The 17,708-nt window shown below is 48.6% G+C and overlaps 1 protein-coding gene across 2 annotated transcripts in view; it reads left to right on the top strand.

Moving 5' to 3' along the window:
• Positions 1-379: 379 nt before the first annotated feature.
• The window catches only part of osbpl7 (oxysterol binding protein like 7), a 71,232-nt gene continuing 53,903 nt past the window's right edge, over positions 380-17,708 (top strand). For both annotated transcript variants that reach the window (XM_033035027.1, XM_033035025.1), the window contains exon 1: positions 380-656. The gene's annotated coding sequence lies outside the window, so the exon portion shown is untranslated. The remainder of the gene's footprint in view (positions 657-17,708) is intronic.

Here is a 17,708-nt window from a genome sequence, read left to right as displayed (position 1 = left end):
ACTCCAGCATTTTGTGTCTAAACCAGCATCTGCAGTTCCTTCCTGCACAAGCCAATATTCAAAGGTAGGCAAAATTGCTGGAGAAACTCAGCAGGTGCGGCAGCATCTATGGAGCGAAGGAAATAGGCAACGTTTCGGGCCCGAAACGTTGCCTATTTCCTTCGCTCCATAGATGCTGCCGCACCCGCTGAGTTTCTCCAGCAATTTTGTCTACTTTCGATTTTCCAGCATCTGCAGCTCCTTCTTGAACAATAAGCCAATATTCATGTCTAAAGGCTGAGCCCAGATTGGGGGCGGGGTCTCTCGGGTGGGCGTGTCTTGTTGGGGGCGGGGTCTCTTTCGGATGGGCGTGTCTTGTGGGGCGGGTGATTGACGGGCGCGGCTGGAGCAGCGGACGCGGAAGAGGCGAGGGGGGCTGCTGCAGGGACTAAGCGCTGCCGGCGCGGCTGCTACTGTGGGACACGGGGAACACCTCCGCTCCCCACCCAGCCAACCCTTCACTTCGCACCTGAGGAAGGCGCCTGGACGGGGTGTGGAGGACAGGAGGACAACTTCCCTCCCTCCCTCCCTCCCCCGGGCTGGGAGCTGCAGCTTTGACCCACTTGCATCTGGAGCCGCTCTCCCGGGATATATTGTATTTCCAGCGCCTGGAGCCCGTGAGTTTACACCTTTGTCTGGGTCCGGGGGAGGACTAAGGGGGTGTTTAGCTTCTGTGGACAAGGTCACAGAGTTGACCGCAGCCTGCAAGGAAGGGGAAGGGATGGATCCACATTGAGGAGTTGCTTTCACACACACACACACACGATGTATTCGAGAGTTATTAGGTTTAGCTCTTAGGGCTAACGGAATTAAGGGATATGGGGAGAAAGCAGGAACGGGGTACTGATGATCAGCAATGTCATATTGAGGCAGGAGGCTGACTCGAAGGGCCGAATGGTCTACTCCTGCACCTATTTTCTATGTTACACACAACACACACACACACACACACACACACACACACACACACACACACACACACACACACACACACACACACAAACAAGAGGACTGCCTTTGCCACAAGTCGTGGCCATGGACCACGTGAATGCTGCACCCAAGGGAGCTGTGACAGGTTCCTGGCAGGCAGGTTCTTGTTGAGGCCGTGAAAGTGGGTCAAAGGCTCAGGTGTGTGTGTGTGTTTTTGTGTCCACAGTTCGGTCGTGCACAGTCTGTTTTCTTGTCCTAGCTGACCTTCCTAAGTTTCTGCCTCTTTCCCCCCCCCCACCAAGGAGGGGGAAGAGTATCAGAAAGAGGCCTATACCCTAGAATATAGTACAGCACAGGAACAGGCCCTTCGGCCCACAACGTCAGGGCCAAACGCGCTGCCAAGCCCAAATCTTAACTGCCCGCATATAATCCATGTCCCCTCCATTCCCCGCAAATCCATTCCATGCCAATCAAGAAGCATCTTGAAGAAGCAGTATAAACTTCCTAAACATACCCGTTGACGCCCTTACTAATCAAGAGCCTAGCAATCGCTGCCTGGAAAAACCCTCACTGCTGTCTGTGACAATGAATTCCACAGATTCACCACCTTCTGGAATTCCTATTCATTTCTCCATTTCAAAGGTACATCATTTTTTTATTCTGAGGCTGTGCCCTCGGGTCCTGGACTCTCCCATTACTGGAAACAATACAATACAATACAATTCAATTTATTGTCAAACAGCCTCTCCACGTCCACTAGTGATCTAGTGAAAAGGATTTGAGTGTAAGAGCAGGGAGGTTCTACTGCAGTTGTACAGGGTCTTGGTGAGACCACACCTGGAGTATTGCGTACAGTTTTGGTCTCCTAATCTGAGGAAAGACATTCTTGCCATAGAGGGAGTACAGAGAAGGTTCACCAGACTAATTCCTGGGATGGCAGGACTTTCATATGAAGAAAGACTGGATAGACTCGGCTTGTACACGCTAGAATTTAGAAGATTGAGGGGGGGATCTAATAGAAACTTACAAAATTCTTAAGGGGTTTGGACAGGCTAGATGCAGGAAGATTATTCCCGATGTTGGGGAAGTCCAGAACGAGGGGACACAGTTTAAGGATAAGAGGGTCTTTTAGGACCGAGATGAGAAAATCATTTTTTACACAGAGAGTGGTGAATCTGTGGAATTCTCTGCCACAGAAGGTAGTTGAGGCCAGTTCATTAGCTAGACTTAAGAGGGAGTTAGATGTGGCCCTTGTGGCTAAAGGGATCAGGGGGTATGGAGAGAAGGCAGGTACAGGATACTGAGTTGGATGATCAGCCATGATCATATTGAATGGCAGTGCAGGCTCGAAGGGCCGAATGGCCTACTCCTGCACCTATTTTCTATGTTTCTAGGTTACTGATCAGACCTTGACGTACGGTTTTCACCAGTTTTTGTTTTGGAGCCAGGGTTTGTTTGTACACCTTGCAGATTGTGCCAGGGTTAAACCATGCCCTGTGCACTTGCTCCTCATAGGGCCCAGCCTTTGGTATTCCACTGAAGCATCCTGTGATTGTGTAATAAATTGTGACCCGGTTCCCTTAGAGTCACACAGTGTGGAAACAGGCCCTTCGGTCCAACTTGCCCACACCGACCAGCATGTCCCATCTACACTAGCACCACCTGCCAGCATTAGGCCCATATCCCTCTAAACCTGTCTAATTGTTTCTTAAGCACTGCAATAGTCCCTGCCTCAACTACCTCATCTGGCAGCTCGTTCCATACACCCACCACCCTTTGTGTGGAGAAAGTTACCCCTCAGATTCCTATTAAATGGTTTTCCCTGCACCTTAAACCTATGTCCTCTGGTTCACGATTCCCCTACTCTGGGCAAGAGACTCTGTGCGTCTACCCGATCTATTCCCCTCAGGATTTTGTACACCTCTATAAGATCACCCCCCTCATCCTCCTGTGCTCCGAGGAATAGAGTCCACCCCCGCTCAACCTCTCCCTATGGCTCAGACCCTCGAGTCTTGGCAAACATCCTAGTATGGAACTTCTCCTAAGCTGTTGGGTAACCCAGCTGGAGAATGTGTTCTGTAGAATCGGGAGAGGACTGGATTAAGTCGGGACTGCAGGTGATGGCTTACACCGAAGAGGGGCACCAAATGCTGGAGTAACTCGGCGGGTCAGGCAGCAAGTTCAAGTTCAAGTTCAACGCTGCTGAGTTATTCCAGCATTTTGTGTCTGTCCTTCATAGCCAAAGGATTTGAGTATAGGAGCAGGGAGGTTCTACTGCAGTTGTACAGGGTCCTGGTGAGACCACACCTGGAGTATTGCGTACAGTTTTGGTCTCCTAATCCGAGGAAGGACATTCTTGCCATAGAGGGAGTACAGAGAAGGTTCACCAGACTGATTCCTGGGATGTCAGGTCTTTCATATGAAGAAAGACTGGATAGACTCGGCTTGTACTCGCTAGAATTTAGAAGATTGAGGGGGGATCTTATAGAAACTTACAAAATTCTTAAGGGGTTGGAAAGGCTGGATGCAGGAAGATTGTTCCCGATGTTGGGGAAGTCCAGAACAAGGGGTCACAGTTTAAGGATAAGGGGGAAATCTTTTAGGACTGAGATGAGGAAAACATTTTTCACACAGAGAGTGGCGAATCTCTGGAATTCTCTGCCACAGAAGGTAGTTGAGGCCAGTTCATTGGCTATATTTAAGAGAGAGTTAGGTGTGGCCCTTGTGGCTAAAGGGATCTGGGGGTATGGAGAGAGGGCAGGTACAGGATATTGAGTTGGATGATCAGCCATGATCGTATTGAATGGCGGTGCAGGCTCGAAGGGCCGAATGGCCTACTCCTGCACCTATTTTCTATGTTTCTATGTTTCTGTCCTCGAGGACTGGATTGAACTTGGTTGCCCTGTCTTTCAGCAGTTGCACAGTTTGCATCTAGACATAGAGTTGTTCCCTGCGCCATCTATTCCCAGCCTGTCAGCACTGGCTTGGCCTAGCGTGGGTGTCAAGTTCACCAGAAAGAACGCAACTCAGGAATGTGGTGTGGTGTCCAGTAGCACTGCAGACTGCTGACCTTCAGCAGGGTTGGTTGGTGCAATAAATGGCTTAATTGTTCCCAGTCAAAGGCTTGGTGTCAATTTGCAGAAAGGATTTCAGGCATTTCATGCCGCTAATGATTGGGCTGAGCTTTCTGCCTCCTTTGCATGAGACTGTCAACATGTTATTTTTGTAGCGCTGACGAGTATGTAGTTTCCCCCGAGACCATCTGAAGATGGGACAGCAGCTCTAGATAAGAGATAGACACGAAGTGCTGGAGTAACTCAGCCGGCCAGACAGCATCTGTGAAGAAAAGGAATAGGTGACGTTTCGGGTCGAGACCCTTTCTTTTCAGACTGAGAGTCGGGGGAGAGTCGGGGGAAAGGGGATTCGAGGGATATTGACGGTGATACAAGCTTACATTCCAGCAAGATGTTTCACAGACTCAGGATATTCCAAAACACTTTAAACTCACTCAGTCATGTACTTAGGGACATACAGTATGGATACAGTCCCTTCGGCCCAACTTGCCCATGCCGATCACGGTGTCCCATCTACACCAGTCCCACCTGCCTATGTTTATCCATATCCCTCTAAACCTTTCCTATCCATGTACCTGTCCAAATATCTTTTAAATGTTGTTATAGTACATGCCTCGAATACCATATTTTTCAGCTTTATACCTATACCCACCACCCTATGTGTAGAAAAAGTTGCCCATCGGGTTCCTATTAAATATTTCTCCCCTCGTCTTAAACCTATGTCCTCGAGTTCTTGATTCCCCCAACACTGGGTAAAATACTCTGTTTATTCAAGAACAGTTTCTTCCCAGCTGTTATCAGGCAACTAATCCATTCTATCAACAACTAGCGAGCAGTCTGGGGGCAACGATCCACTTCATTGGAGACATTCGGACAATCTTTGATCGGACTTTACTGAACTTTATCTTGCACTAAATGTTATACAATGTTATCAAAAGGGAACTGCAGATGCTGGAATATCGAAGGTACACAAAATTGCTGGGGAAACTCAGCGGGTGCAGCAGCATCTATGGAGCGAAGGAAATAGGTGACGTTTCGGGCCGAAACCCTTCTTCAGACTGATGGGGGGTGTGAGAAAGAAGGAAAAGGGGAGGAGGGGGAGGAGCCCGAGGGCGGGAGGGTGGGAGGAGACAGCTAGAGGGTAAAGGAAGGGGAGGAGACAGCAAGGGCTAGCAAAATTGGGAGAATTCAATGTTAATGCCATACGGACGCAAGGTCCCCAGACGGAATATGAGGTGCTGTTCCTCCAATTTCCGCTGTTGCTCACTCTGGCAATGGAGGAGACCCAGGACAGAGAGGTCGGATTGGGAATGGGAGGGGGAGTTGAAGTGCTGAGCCACCGGGAGTTCAGGTAGGTTATTGCGGACTGAGCGGAGGTGTTCGGCGAAACGATCGCCCAACCTACGCTTGGTCTCCCCGATGTAAATCAGCTGACATCTAGAGCAGCGGATGCAGTAGATGAGGTTGGAGGAGATACAGGTGAACCTTTGTCGCACCTGGAACGACTGCTTGGGTCCTTGAATGGAGTCGAGGGGGGAGGTGAAGGGACAGGTGTTGCATTTCTTGCGGTTGCAACGGAAAGTGCCCGGGGAGGGGGTGGTGCGGGAGGGAAGGGAAGAATTGACGAGGGAGTTGCGGAGGGAGCGGTCTTTGCGGAAGGCAGACATGGGGGGAGATGGGAAGATGTGGCGAGTGGTGGGGTCACGTTGGAGGTGGCGGAAATGGCGGAGGATTATGTGTTGTATTTGCCGGCTGGTGGGGTGAAAGGTGAGGACCAGAGGGACTCTGCCCTTGTTGCGTGTGCGGGGATGGGGAGAGAGAGCTGTGTTACGGGGTATGGATGAGACCCTGGTGTGAGCCTCATCTATGGTGGCGGAGGGGAATCCCGTTCCCTGAAGAACGAGGACATTTCCGATGCCCTGGTGTGGAATGTCTCATCCTGGGAACAGATGCGGCGTAAGCGGAGGAATTGGGAGTAGGGGATGGAGTCTTTACAGGGGGCAGGGTGGGAAGACGTGTAGTCCAGATAGCCATGTGAGTCAGTGGGATTGTAATGTATGTCGGTCAGGAGTCTGTCCCCTGCGATGGAGATGGTGAGGTCAAGGAATGGTAGGGAAGTGTCGGAAATGGTCCAGGTGTATTGGAGTGCCGGATGGAAGTTGGTGGTGAAGTGGATGAAGTCAGTCAGTTGTGTGTAGGTGCAGGAGGTGGCCCCAAAGCAGTCGTCAATGTAACGGAGGTAGAGGTCGGGGATGGGGCCCTGGTACGTCTCGAACAAGGATTGTTCAACGTACCCGACAAAGAGGCAGGCGTAGCTGGGGCCCATGCGTGTGCCCATAGCTACGCCTTGTGTTTGGAGGAAATGGGAGGAGTCAAATGTAAAGTTGTTGAGGGTGAGGACCAACTCCGCTAAGCGGAGGAGAGTGTCAGTGGCTGGGTATAGGTTGCTCCTCTGGTCGAGGAAGAACCGGAGGGCTCTGAGGCCATCCTGGTGGGGGATGGAGGTGTAGAGTGACCGGACATCCATGGTGAAGATGAGGGGGTGAGGGCCCAGAGAGTGGAATGCGTGGAGGCGGCGGAGAGTGTCTGAGGTGTCTAGAACATAGGTGGGGAGGGATTTGACCAAGGGGGATAGGATGGAGTCCTTCAATGTTACTCTGTTTATCGTGTCTTTGTACTCTGTGGGTGGTTTGATTGTATTGTCTTGACTGGTTAGCACGCAACAAAAGCTTTACGCTGTACCTCGGGCACACATGACAATAAGCTGAACGCAGACCCAAAGGGTCTCGACCTGAAACGTCACCCATTCCTTCTACCCAGAGAAGCTGCTTGTCCCGTTGAGTTTTGTGTCTACCTTCTCTCTCTGGACTTGTTGCTTTCATTCCATTCCAGTTCTGATGAAGCATCCGTGGCCTGAAACATTGGCTCTGTTTCTCTCTCCAAGGCTGCGGTTTGACCTGCTAATGTTCTGAGAACATTTTCTATTTTTGTTTCGCTTTTGATGTTGTTGGGCAGATGCCAATGTTGCATCTGTAAAGGAACAGCTTGGTTTGAGGTGAAGCTAATTCTTGCATGTAGGTCTTCAGAGCCGTAGCTACAATGCTGTCTGGTCTCACGGGCTTAGTTCAATCCAGCAGCATCAGCCATTTAGTTTTAGTTTGTTAGTTTTAGAGATACTGCTCGGAAACAGGCACCGACCAGGGATCCCCGCACACTAACACTATCCTGCACACACTATGGATAATTTACACTTACACCAAGCCAACTAACCTGCAAACCTGTACGTCTTCGGAGTGTGGGAGGAAACCGAAGATCTCGGAGAAACCCCACAGGGAGAACATACAAACTCCATACAGACAGCAGCTGTAGGCAGGATTGAACCCGGGTCTCCAGCGTTGCAAGCGCTGTTAGGCGGCAGCTCTACCACGGCGCCACTGTGCCGCCCATTTAATACTGGTATTGGTTCGTTATTGTCAGTGAAATGCTTTCGGCGACGGCGGGTGCTAGGAAGGCCTCGACCACGAGTGAACATCTGGGAAGAACGGAGGGGAGGCTGGCTGGACTATGGTGCCTTCCTCACCTTGGTGCCACTGTGTTATGTTGTGTCGTGGACTTTCACTGTTTGTGCTTTTTTTTAAATTCTATTTTATTTTTAATATGTTTTATTATTTATTATTATTTATTTATTTTTATTTTTATGATACTGCCTGTAAGGGAAATTCATTTCGTTGTCTCTAACTGAGACAATGACAATAAATTTGAATACAATACAATACAATACAATACAATACTTTTGTTTGTATGCAAATCATACTAGATATTAGGCAATAACAAAGCATACAAGATACAGTCAACTCGTACTAGATAGTAGATTTCTAGAATAAGGGTCCTGACTGGAAATGTCATCTATCCATTTTCTTTCCAGACAAACGACACCAAACTAATTCTCGTTTAATGAAGTTACAGGTTTCTGCCTCAGTGATTGCACTCCTCATGTTAGAATGGTGTCCGACAAATCCGTGCAATGCTCAATACTGTTTTAATTTGGTTTAGAGATGGAGGCCCAGCAGGACCAAAAACAAGGCCTTTTAAAGGGCGGATGAGCTCCTTGCGAGCCAACGGCCATCCACACTTCAGTAGAAGTTGCGATCACTGTCGTACATAGCATTGTAAAAGCCCTGTCCCACGGTACGAGTTCATTCCAAGAGCTCTCCCGAGTTTGCCCTGATTCGAACTCGGAGATTTACGTTAATGGCCACTCGTCGGTACTCGGGGCTCTCGTAGACATTTTTCATCATGTTGAAAAATCTTCACGAGTCTTCCCGTGCTTACCTGCCGTTAGCGAGTCTTCCCGAGTACCTGCCGTTAGCGTTATGAGCCGCTAAGAGACGTCCCTGAGCTCCGATGTACCCGCTACGTTCATTCTCCATGCTTACCTCGAGTTTGATTTTTTTTTAAACTCGGGACAGCTCTTGGAATGAACTCGTACCGTGGGACAGGGCTTCTCGGCACCGTGCCCGTTGATGTTTTCAACGATGATGAGGATGACGATTAGAGATAGAGCGTGGAGGCAGGGCCTTTGGCCCACCGAGTACACGCCGCTCAGCGATCACCCGTACACGAGTTCTATCCTACACACTTCACAAGATAGAACTGGTGACAGGAGCCAATTATCCTACAAACCTGCACGTCTTTGGAACGTGGGAGGAAACTGGAGCACCCGGAGAAAACCCACGCAGGTCAGGGGGAGTACGTACAAACTCTGTACAGACAGCACCCCTGGTTGGGATCGAACCCGCGTCTCTGGAGCTATAAGTCAGCAACTCTACAGCCCCTGTGGGAATGCTGTGCAGTTGGAAGTCCCTTGTTAGGATTCAAGGTAGTGTCTGCCCACATGGGTGGATGTATGAGATCCCATTGTTATCCACACAGGAGCAGAAGACTTGGACAATATAACACCCTCGTAAAAACATAATTAAAATAGTTAAACTGTTGCCGAAACTGAGCGAGTCAGGTAGCATCTGTGGAGTGAAATGGGCAGATGATGTTTTGGGTGGAGACCCTTCTTCCCAACCTGCTGGGTTCGTCCAGCAATTTTTAAACCTGTGATTTCACCATCTGCAATCTCTTTTGTCGTCATTAAAAGAGTGCCTGTCCAGTTTAGTTTAGAGATACAGCGTGGAAAGAGGCTCTTCGGCCCACCGAGTCCGTGCTGACCAGCGATCCCTGTACAGTCCGCGAGCATTGCCACTTTTCATTTCACTGCACATCTCGTATGTGTATGTGACGAATAAACTTGACTTGACACTAGCACTATCCTACACACACAAGGGATAATTTACAATCGAAGCCAATTAACACAAATCTGCACGTCTTTGGAGTGTGGGAGGAAACCGGACCACCCGGTAAACTCCATGCGGCCACAGGGAGAACCGTACAGAGAACACCCGTCGTCAGGATCTAATCCAGATCTCTGGCGCAGCAAGGCAGCAACTCTTCCATTGTGCCACCTCTAAACACCATTAGTTTTCAGAATGACCGGTACATATTACACTTGTACAGATTGCATTTGTTCAATATTATTAGTGTGCATGGTCCTGGTTAAAGCGACTTGTATGATCTTGGCTAAGTTACTGCCACTAAATGAACTTTAATCCCGATGAGTGTAGCCCCTCATTCTGGAAGCAGCCTCTGGGAAAGTGGCAAAGTGTGCGTTTGGAGAGTGGACAAGGGGTGGATTTATTGGGCTGTGCAACGCTTCTGAAGCAGTGCCTCAACTGCAGTCAATGGATCTGTGAGCTTGGTGCTCCAAGACTTGGTTTTAGAAGTGATTGCACCTTACTTTGTCATCCTGTACTGACTCTTGTGTGTGTGTGTGTGTGTGTGTGTGGAGACAGTAAATGTGCTTGGCCATTCAGTCAAAATAGTCTGGTGCTCCTGCTGATCTCTTCCCTGTTCCGTTGAATTGAACCATACACTCGTTTGTTTTCAAGGCATTTCTTGGACAGATTCCATGGGTTGACTTTCCTCTCGATGCGCCTTCCACTCTGTTTCAGAACATCGTCTTTGCCTTGCCTTTCTGAAAGAGGAGCCCCGTGTTATTGTCCTAGATAAAGTCTATAATTAATTACATTCTTCATGTAGGTTGACTGTCCTTGCTGAGGTTTTCTATGCAGCCTACATTCTGTGCAGAGTTCACAGTTAACGGCTCCTTGCAGGTCTCAGGAGCAGGTAGAGGCCCTACGATAGGTAGAGGCCCTAGGCATAAGCTCAGGGGCGACCGACTGTGCCTTTGCGGTTGCAGCTCCTAGACTGTGGAACAGCATCCCTCTTCCCATCAGAACTGCCCCCTCCATCGATTCCTTTAAGTCGAGACTTAAAACTCATCTTTACTCTCAAGCCTTTCTTGACGTCCTCTGAGGGAGGGCTATATGTATGTATTTATGTCTGTACTTAATCTATGAACCACTGTTGAAGATTGTTCCCGATGTTGGGGAAGTCCAGAACAAGGGGTCACAGTTTAAGGATAAGGGGGAAATCTTTTAGGACCGGGATGAGAAAAACATTTATCACACAGAGAGTGGTGAATCTCTGGAACTCTCTGCCACAGAAGGTAGTTGGGGCCAGTTCATTGGCTATATTTAAGAGGGAGTTAGATGTGACCCTTGTGGCTAAAGGGATCAGGGGGTATGGAGAGAAGGCAGGTACAGGATACTGAGTTGGATGATCAGCCATGATCATATTGAATGGCGGTGCAGGTTCGAAGGATCGAATGGCCTACTCCTGCACCTAATTTCTATGTTTCTATGTTAGTACCTCCACCAATGTAAAGCACTTTGGCCAACGAGAGTTGTTTTTTAAATGTGCTATAGAAATAAAAGTGACTTGACTTGACTTAACTACGATCCAGTGAGCCGGTGTTAATGTGGTGGAGCTTAGAGCAGTTCGAGGATGTTGTCAGGACTGGAGGGCCTGAGCTTTCGGGAGAGGTTGAGCAGGCTAGGACTTTATCCCTTTGAGCACAGAATGGTCTGGTATGGAACTTTATTTGTCACGTGTACTGAGGTACAGTACAATTCATTTTAGTGGTACAAGTGCCACTCCACATAAACACTTAGATACATACTAGCTAAGCATCTCAGGTACAGTACGAGTGTAGAGCAGTAGAACATTGAGACAGTATACGGGGTCGCTAGTTTGGCGCCATTTTCAAGTCTCTCATAGAGGTGTATAAGATCATAAGGGGAATAGGTAAATGCACAGTATTTTACCCAGCGTTGGGAATCAAAAACCAGATGTTGTAGGTTTAAGGTGAGGGGGTGGGGGGAAGATTTAATTGGACCCCAAGGGGCAAATTTTTTTACACATAGGGTGGTAGATATATGGGACAAGCTGCCAGAGGAGGTGGTTGAGGTATTATCAAAACGTTTAAAACACATTTGGATAAGTACATGGATAGGATAGGTTTAGAGGGATATGGGCCAAACCCAGGCAGGCAGGACTAGTGTAGATGGGACATGTTAGTGGCACCCAGCAATATCTGTGCCGAATGTGACGGTTTTAAACCCTCCTCTGCCTGCATGTGATCCAAATCTCTCCATTTCCTGCAAATCCACGTGACTATCTAAAAAAGCCTCACAGTCGCCACTATCGTATCTGCCTCCACTGGAGCCTTCCAGACCCAACACTCTCATGTGTGTTTTAAAATGAAACTTGCTCCGAGCATCTCCTTTAAACTTCGCCTCTGTCACCTTAAAGCCCTCTCCTCTTTGATTTGAGATCAGAGGGGCCGTGTTGTGCTGAGGGAGGTAGTCTCTCTCTGGAGGCAGGTGGTTAAAAACAAAACATTGACCTGGATGCTCGTAAAGGGCGTTCTCAGCGGTATCCTGGCTAACGTTTTATCTCCAGAGCAACACCACAGAGACTCTTTGAAGCTGCCGTGTGAGGGGAGGCTCCTGTGCATTGATAGGCTGCAACAGACGCAATTGAAGGCCCATATCAAGGTTGCGGGAGGCATGGTATAAATGCATGTCACTTAGGTTTAGACTTGTTAGTTTAGTTTAGAGATACAGCGTGGAAACAGGCCCACCGAGTCCGCTCAGACCAACGACCACCAGTTTTCTACGAAAACCATGAGTGTTGCTGCCCTATAGCACCAGAGACCCGAGTTCGATCCTGACCTTGGGAGCTTGTCTGTACAGAGCTTGTGCGTTCTCCCTGTGACCTACGTGCGTTTTCTCTGAGATCTCCGGTTTCCTCCCACCCATTCCAAAGATGGTTTGTACACCTCTGCTCAGTCCGCAATAACCTACCTGACCTCCCGGTGGCTCAGCACTTCAACTCCCCCTCCCATTCCCAATCCGACCTCTCTGTCCTGGGTCTCCTCCATTGCCAGAGTGAGCAACAGCGGAAATTGGAGGAACAGCACCTCATATTCCGTCTGGGGACCTTGCGTCCTTATGGCATTAACATTGAATTCTCCCAATTTGGCTAGCCCTTGCTGTCTCCTCCCCTTCCTTAACCCTCTAGCTGTCTCCTCCCACCCTCCCATCCGCCCGCCCTCGGGCTCCTCCTCCTCCCCTTTTCCTTCTTTCTTTCCCCCCCCCCCCCCACCCCCCATCAGTCTGAAGAAGGGTTTCGGCCTGAAACGTCGCCTATTTCCTTCGCTCCATAGATGCTGCTGCACCCGCTGAGTTTCCCCAGCAATTTTGTGTACCATGGTTTGTAGGTTAATTAGCTTGGTGTAATTGTCAATTATCCCCAGTGTGTGTAGGGTAGTGTAACTGTGCTGGGAGGCAGGTGGTTAAAAACAAAACATTGACCTGGATTCTCGTAAAGGGCGTTCTCAGCGGTATCCTGGCTAACGTTTTATCTCCAGAGCAACACCACAGAGACTCTTTGAAGCTGCCGTGTGAGGGGAGGCTCCTGAGCATCACTGGTCAGCGGAACTCGGTGGGCTGAAGGGCCTGTTACTCTAAAGGAAACTAAAACTAAACTCAGCCAATTAACCTACCAACCTGTAAGTCTTTGGGGTGTGTGGGAGGAAACCGGAGCACCCGAAGTAAACCCACTCGGTTACGGGGAGAATGCATAAACTCTGTACAGACAGCGCCCGTAGTCAGGATTGAACCCGGGTCTCTGCCGCTGTTGGGCAGCACCTCCACTGCTGCGGAAATGTGCCGCCCTTTTTCTTCCTGCCACAAATACCGAGGTACAATGAAAAGCTTTGTATTCCATGCCTTGTGTCAGATCAGATAATACTGTGCATAAATACACTGTCATGCTCGGGTACAATGGCTGGAGCAAAGTGCAAGATGCAGAATGCAGATTACTCTTCCCTGCTTTGTATATTGTTCCCATTCACTTGTCTTTCACTGCATGGCTGCATTTTGTTTTGAATGACAATGGACAATAGGTGCAGGAGCAGGCCATTTGGCCCTTCGAGCCAGCACCGCCATTCAATGTGATCATGGCTGATCATCCCCAATCAGTACCCCGTTCCTGCCTTCTCCCCATATCCCCTGACTGCTATTTTTAAGGAATGCACCTGTCTTAACCTGCGGAGTGCCTTCAGCAACAGACTGGTCCCACCAAGATGCAGCACAGAACGCCACAGGAGATCCTTCTTCCCTGTGGCTATCAAACTGTACAACTCCTCCCCCTTCTGTCGTGGGCTAGACTTGAGACTGAATCCCCTCTCTCGATCTTTGCACATCCCCTGATCCTTTCTACTCGTCCCTTTAATTTCATGTTCTCGTGTATTTTGTGTTTTATGACCGTTGGCAGATCAATTTCCCTCCTGGGATAAATAAAACTCTATTGTGTCATATCATATATCTTTCTCACTCCTCCTGTTCTTCTGAACAAAAGACCCACCAGAACTGGGCAGGGTCAACGTTGCTGTGGTTAGAGTGTGCATCTGTGAACAACCTGCACTCTTTAATATTCCCTGCAAAAATAAAAAGGCAGAGAATGGAGGGAGTTATGATGAGCTTATGAGAACATATGATGAGCGTTTGACGGCACTGGGCCTGTACTCGCTGGATTTTAGAAGAATGAGGGGGGGGGGACCTCATTGAAACGTACAGAATAGAGAAAGGCTTTGATCGAGTGCATGTGGAGAGGATGTTTCCACTAGTGGAAGAGTAGGACTAGAGGTCATAGAATTAAAGGACGTTCCTTTAGGAAGGGGGTGAGGAGGAATTTCTTTAGTCAGAAGGTGGTGAATCTGTGGAATTCTTTGCCATAGAAGGCTGTGGCAAGTTAGTGGATATATTTAAGGCAGATGTAGTAGGTTATGGGGAGCAGGCAGGAGAATAGGGTTAGGAGGGAGAGATAGATCAGCCATGATTGAATGGCGGAGTAGACTTGATGGGCCAAACGGCCTAATTCTGTTGATGTTGATGTTGATGCAAATCAAAGGCGGCTGATGTAACAAAGGAGGAGCCTCCAGCTCCCTCGTGCCTAGTTTGTTGATAGATATTTGTGCTTCGACAAGCAGCGAACATCTGTTGTGGCAGTTTCTTTATAACCGGCCAGCTGTGGAGGACCGGTAACAACTACCGCACCATCTGCTACAAAGCCGGAGACTGGGAGGAAACTATTAGCTGGAACGTGCAGTGGGGGGAGATCTACACTTGCTATCTTGTGGTCAAGTCTGTCTTTGGCACAAAACCACAAGAGATGACGTTTCAGGTCCCGACCCTTCTTCAGACCGCCTGACCCCAAACGTTACCAAATTCCTTTCCCCCAGAGATGCTGCCTGACCCGCTGAGTTACTCCAGCACTCTGTGTCTATTTTCGGTTTAAACCAGCATTTGCAGTTCCTTCCTGCACCAGGTGAGATAAGCAGCACCCTGTGTGAGTTAGATAGAACTCTAGGGGCTAGTGGAACCAAGGGATATGGGGAGAAGGCAGGCGTGGGTTATTGATTGGGGACGATCAGCCATGATCCCAATGAATGGCGGGGCTGGCTCGAAGGGCCGAATGGCCTCCTCCACCTATTTTCTATGTTTCGATGTGTCAGCACTAAAGTGTGGCAAGATACTTCACACAGGCACTGACAGCAATGATTAGCACATCCCACCCTAAAATGTCAGGATTGTACTGTCTGCCAGTTGGAAGAAGATTTAATATAACATTTTTAAAAAGAGAAGTTGATATATACGTTCATTGCACAGTCAATGGGGAAGTCCACTGGTTGCCTATTCAGTTTAGGATCCATTTTAAAATTCTTTTATTTGCTTTTAAATCCCTGAATGGTCTTGCCTCGCCCTACCTATCTGAGCTTCTACACCCTTATACACCCGCCCGCTCTCTCAGGTCAGATAATCAGCTGCTCCTGAGTGGGCCTAAAACTAAGCGGAAGCTCAGGGGGGGCCGTGCCTTTGCTGTGTCGGCACCCAAATTATGGAACGATCTGCCTCTCCACATTAAACAGGCCTCTTCTCTGTCTGTTTTTAAATCACTTCTTAAAACCCATCTCTTCTCCGTGGCCTTTGATACCCAGTAAGATGTCGACTTTATTTACTTGATTTAATTTCTTATTTTGATTGCTTTTATTGCGTGGCTATTATTTTTACTCATGTTTTATGTCTTTTAATTTATTGTTGTATTTCATATGTAATTTTTGCGCCTTATGTGAGGAAGGACATTATTGCCATAGAGGGAGTGCAGAGAAGGTTCACCAGACTGATTCCTGGGATGTCAGGACTGTCTTATGAAGAAAGACTGGATAGACTTGGTTTATACTCTCTAGAATTTAGGAGATTGAGAGGGGATCTTATAGAAACTTACAAAATTCTTAAGGGGTTGGACAGGCTAGATGCAGGAAGATTGCTCCCGATGTTGGGGAAGTCCAGGACAAGGGGTCACAGCTTAAGGATAAGGGGGAAATCCTTTAAAACCGAGATGAGAAGAACTTTTTTCACACAGAGAGTGGTGAATCTCTGGAACTCCCTGCCACAGAGGGTAGTCGAGGCCAGTTCATTGGCTATATTTAAGAGGGAGTTAGATGTGGCCCTTGTGGCTAAGGGGATCAGAGGGTATGGAGAGAAGGCAGGTACGGGATACTGAGTTGGATGATCAGCCATGATCATATTGAATGGCGGTGCAGGCTCGAAGGGCCGAATGGCCTACTCCTGCACCTAATTTCTATGTTTCTATGTTTCTATGTTCTGTTATGTTGTCTGTTTATGATGTCTTGTTTATTCTTCTGTACAGCACTTTGGTCAACATTGGTTGTTTTAAAGTGCTTAACAAATAAAGTTGGGTTGGATTGGATTGAAGGAGTGGGATCATTTGCATCATTCCTTCCAAAAACTGGGAATTGAAAGTTCAAATCTGATAATGGAGAAATGAAAATATGCGTGGGAAGGAGATTCTGGATTACACCCAAGACAGACACAAAATGCTGGAGTAACTCGGTGGGACAGGCAACATCTCTGGGGAGAAGGAGTGGGTGACGTTTTGGTTCCTTCTTTCCAGAGATGCTGCCTGTCCCGCTGAGTGGCTCCAGCATTTTGTCTCTATCTTCAATGAAAATGTGTTGCGTGATACTAAGTACATGCACGGGGGACAAATTACACTAATATGAAGCCAATTAAATTACAAACCTGTACATCTTTGGAGTGTGGGAGAAAACCGAATATCTCGGAGAAAGCCCAGGCAGGTCACGGGGAGAACGTGCAAACTCCGTACAGACAGCGCCCTTAGTCGGGGTCGATCCCGGGTCTCCGGCGCTGCAAGCGCTGTAATGCCCCTGTCCCACTTAGGAAACCCGAACGGAAACCTCTGGAGACTTTGCGCCCCACCCAAGGTTTCTGTGCGGTTCCCGGAGGGTTTTGTCAGTCTCCCTGCCTGCTTCCACTACCTGCAACCTCCGGGAACCGCACGGAAACCTTGGGTCGGGCGCAAAGTCTCCAGAGGTTTCCGTTCAGGTTTCCTAAGTGGGACAGGGGCATAAGGCAGCAAATCTACTGCTGCGCCACCGTGCCACCCTGATGAAGGCTCGGACACTGGGTCATCATAACATCATCTCAAAGTGGTTCTGAGATGGGTACAAACTATTTAATATATTCATGAGATATTGCAGTACCCACGGAATGCAATAGCTACTTCCCTCCTGAGCTCCCCGCTGACCAATCCTGTTCACAAAGGTTTCAATGTCCTTGATGTACATCAAGCTTATTTTTACACCATGTGCTGGATTGTGTTGCAAATGTCATTCAACATGGGGTCATTATCACTCCCCGATGATGAGCATTTTATTCCACAGATTCCAGTTTCTGAGCTGTAATTTTACACCGCCGCTATTAACTGACGAGGTTCCCATCAGGTGTTGGGTTTTGCAACCTCTTCGCTGTTCCAAGTGTTGCTATCACGTGTCTGACATCCAGTACTGGGTGAACATCGGCGGCACAGTGGTGGTGTTGCTGCCTCACAGCGCCAGTGACCCGGGCTGCGATCTTGACCACGGCTGCTGTCTGTACGGAGTTTGTAGGCCCCATGACTGTGTGAGTTTTCTCCGGGTGCTCCGGTTTCCTCCCAACATCCATAGACGTGCGGGTCTGTACGTTAATTGGCTTCAGTTAAATTTTAGAGTAGGGGGTGATCGCGGGTCGGCACAGAGTCGGTGGACCAAAGGGCCTATTTCTGCCCTCTCCT

This window comes from Amblyraja radiata, chromosome 16 (genome assembly GCF_010909765.2).
Source record: "Amblyraja radiata isolate CabotCenter1 chromosome 16, sAmbRad1.1.pri, whole genome shotgun sequence".
NCBI lineage: Eukaryota > Metazoa > Chordata > Chondrichthyes > Rajiformes > Rajidae > Amblyraja > Amblyraja radiata.
Note: the sequence above shows the minus strand (reverse complement) of the source record. Positions and strands in the feature narration are given on the sequence as shown.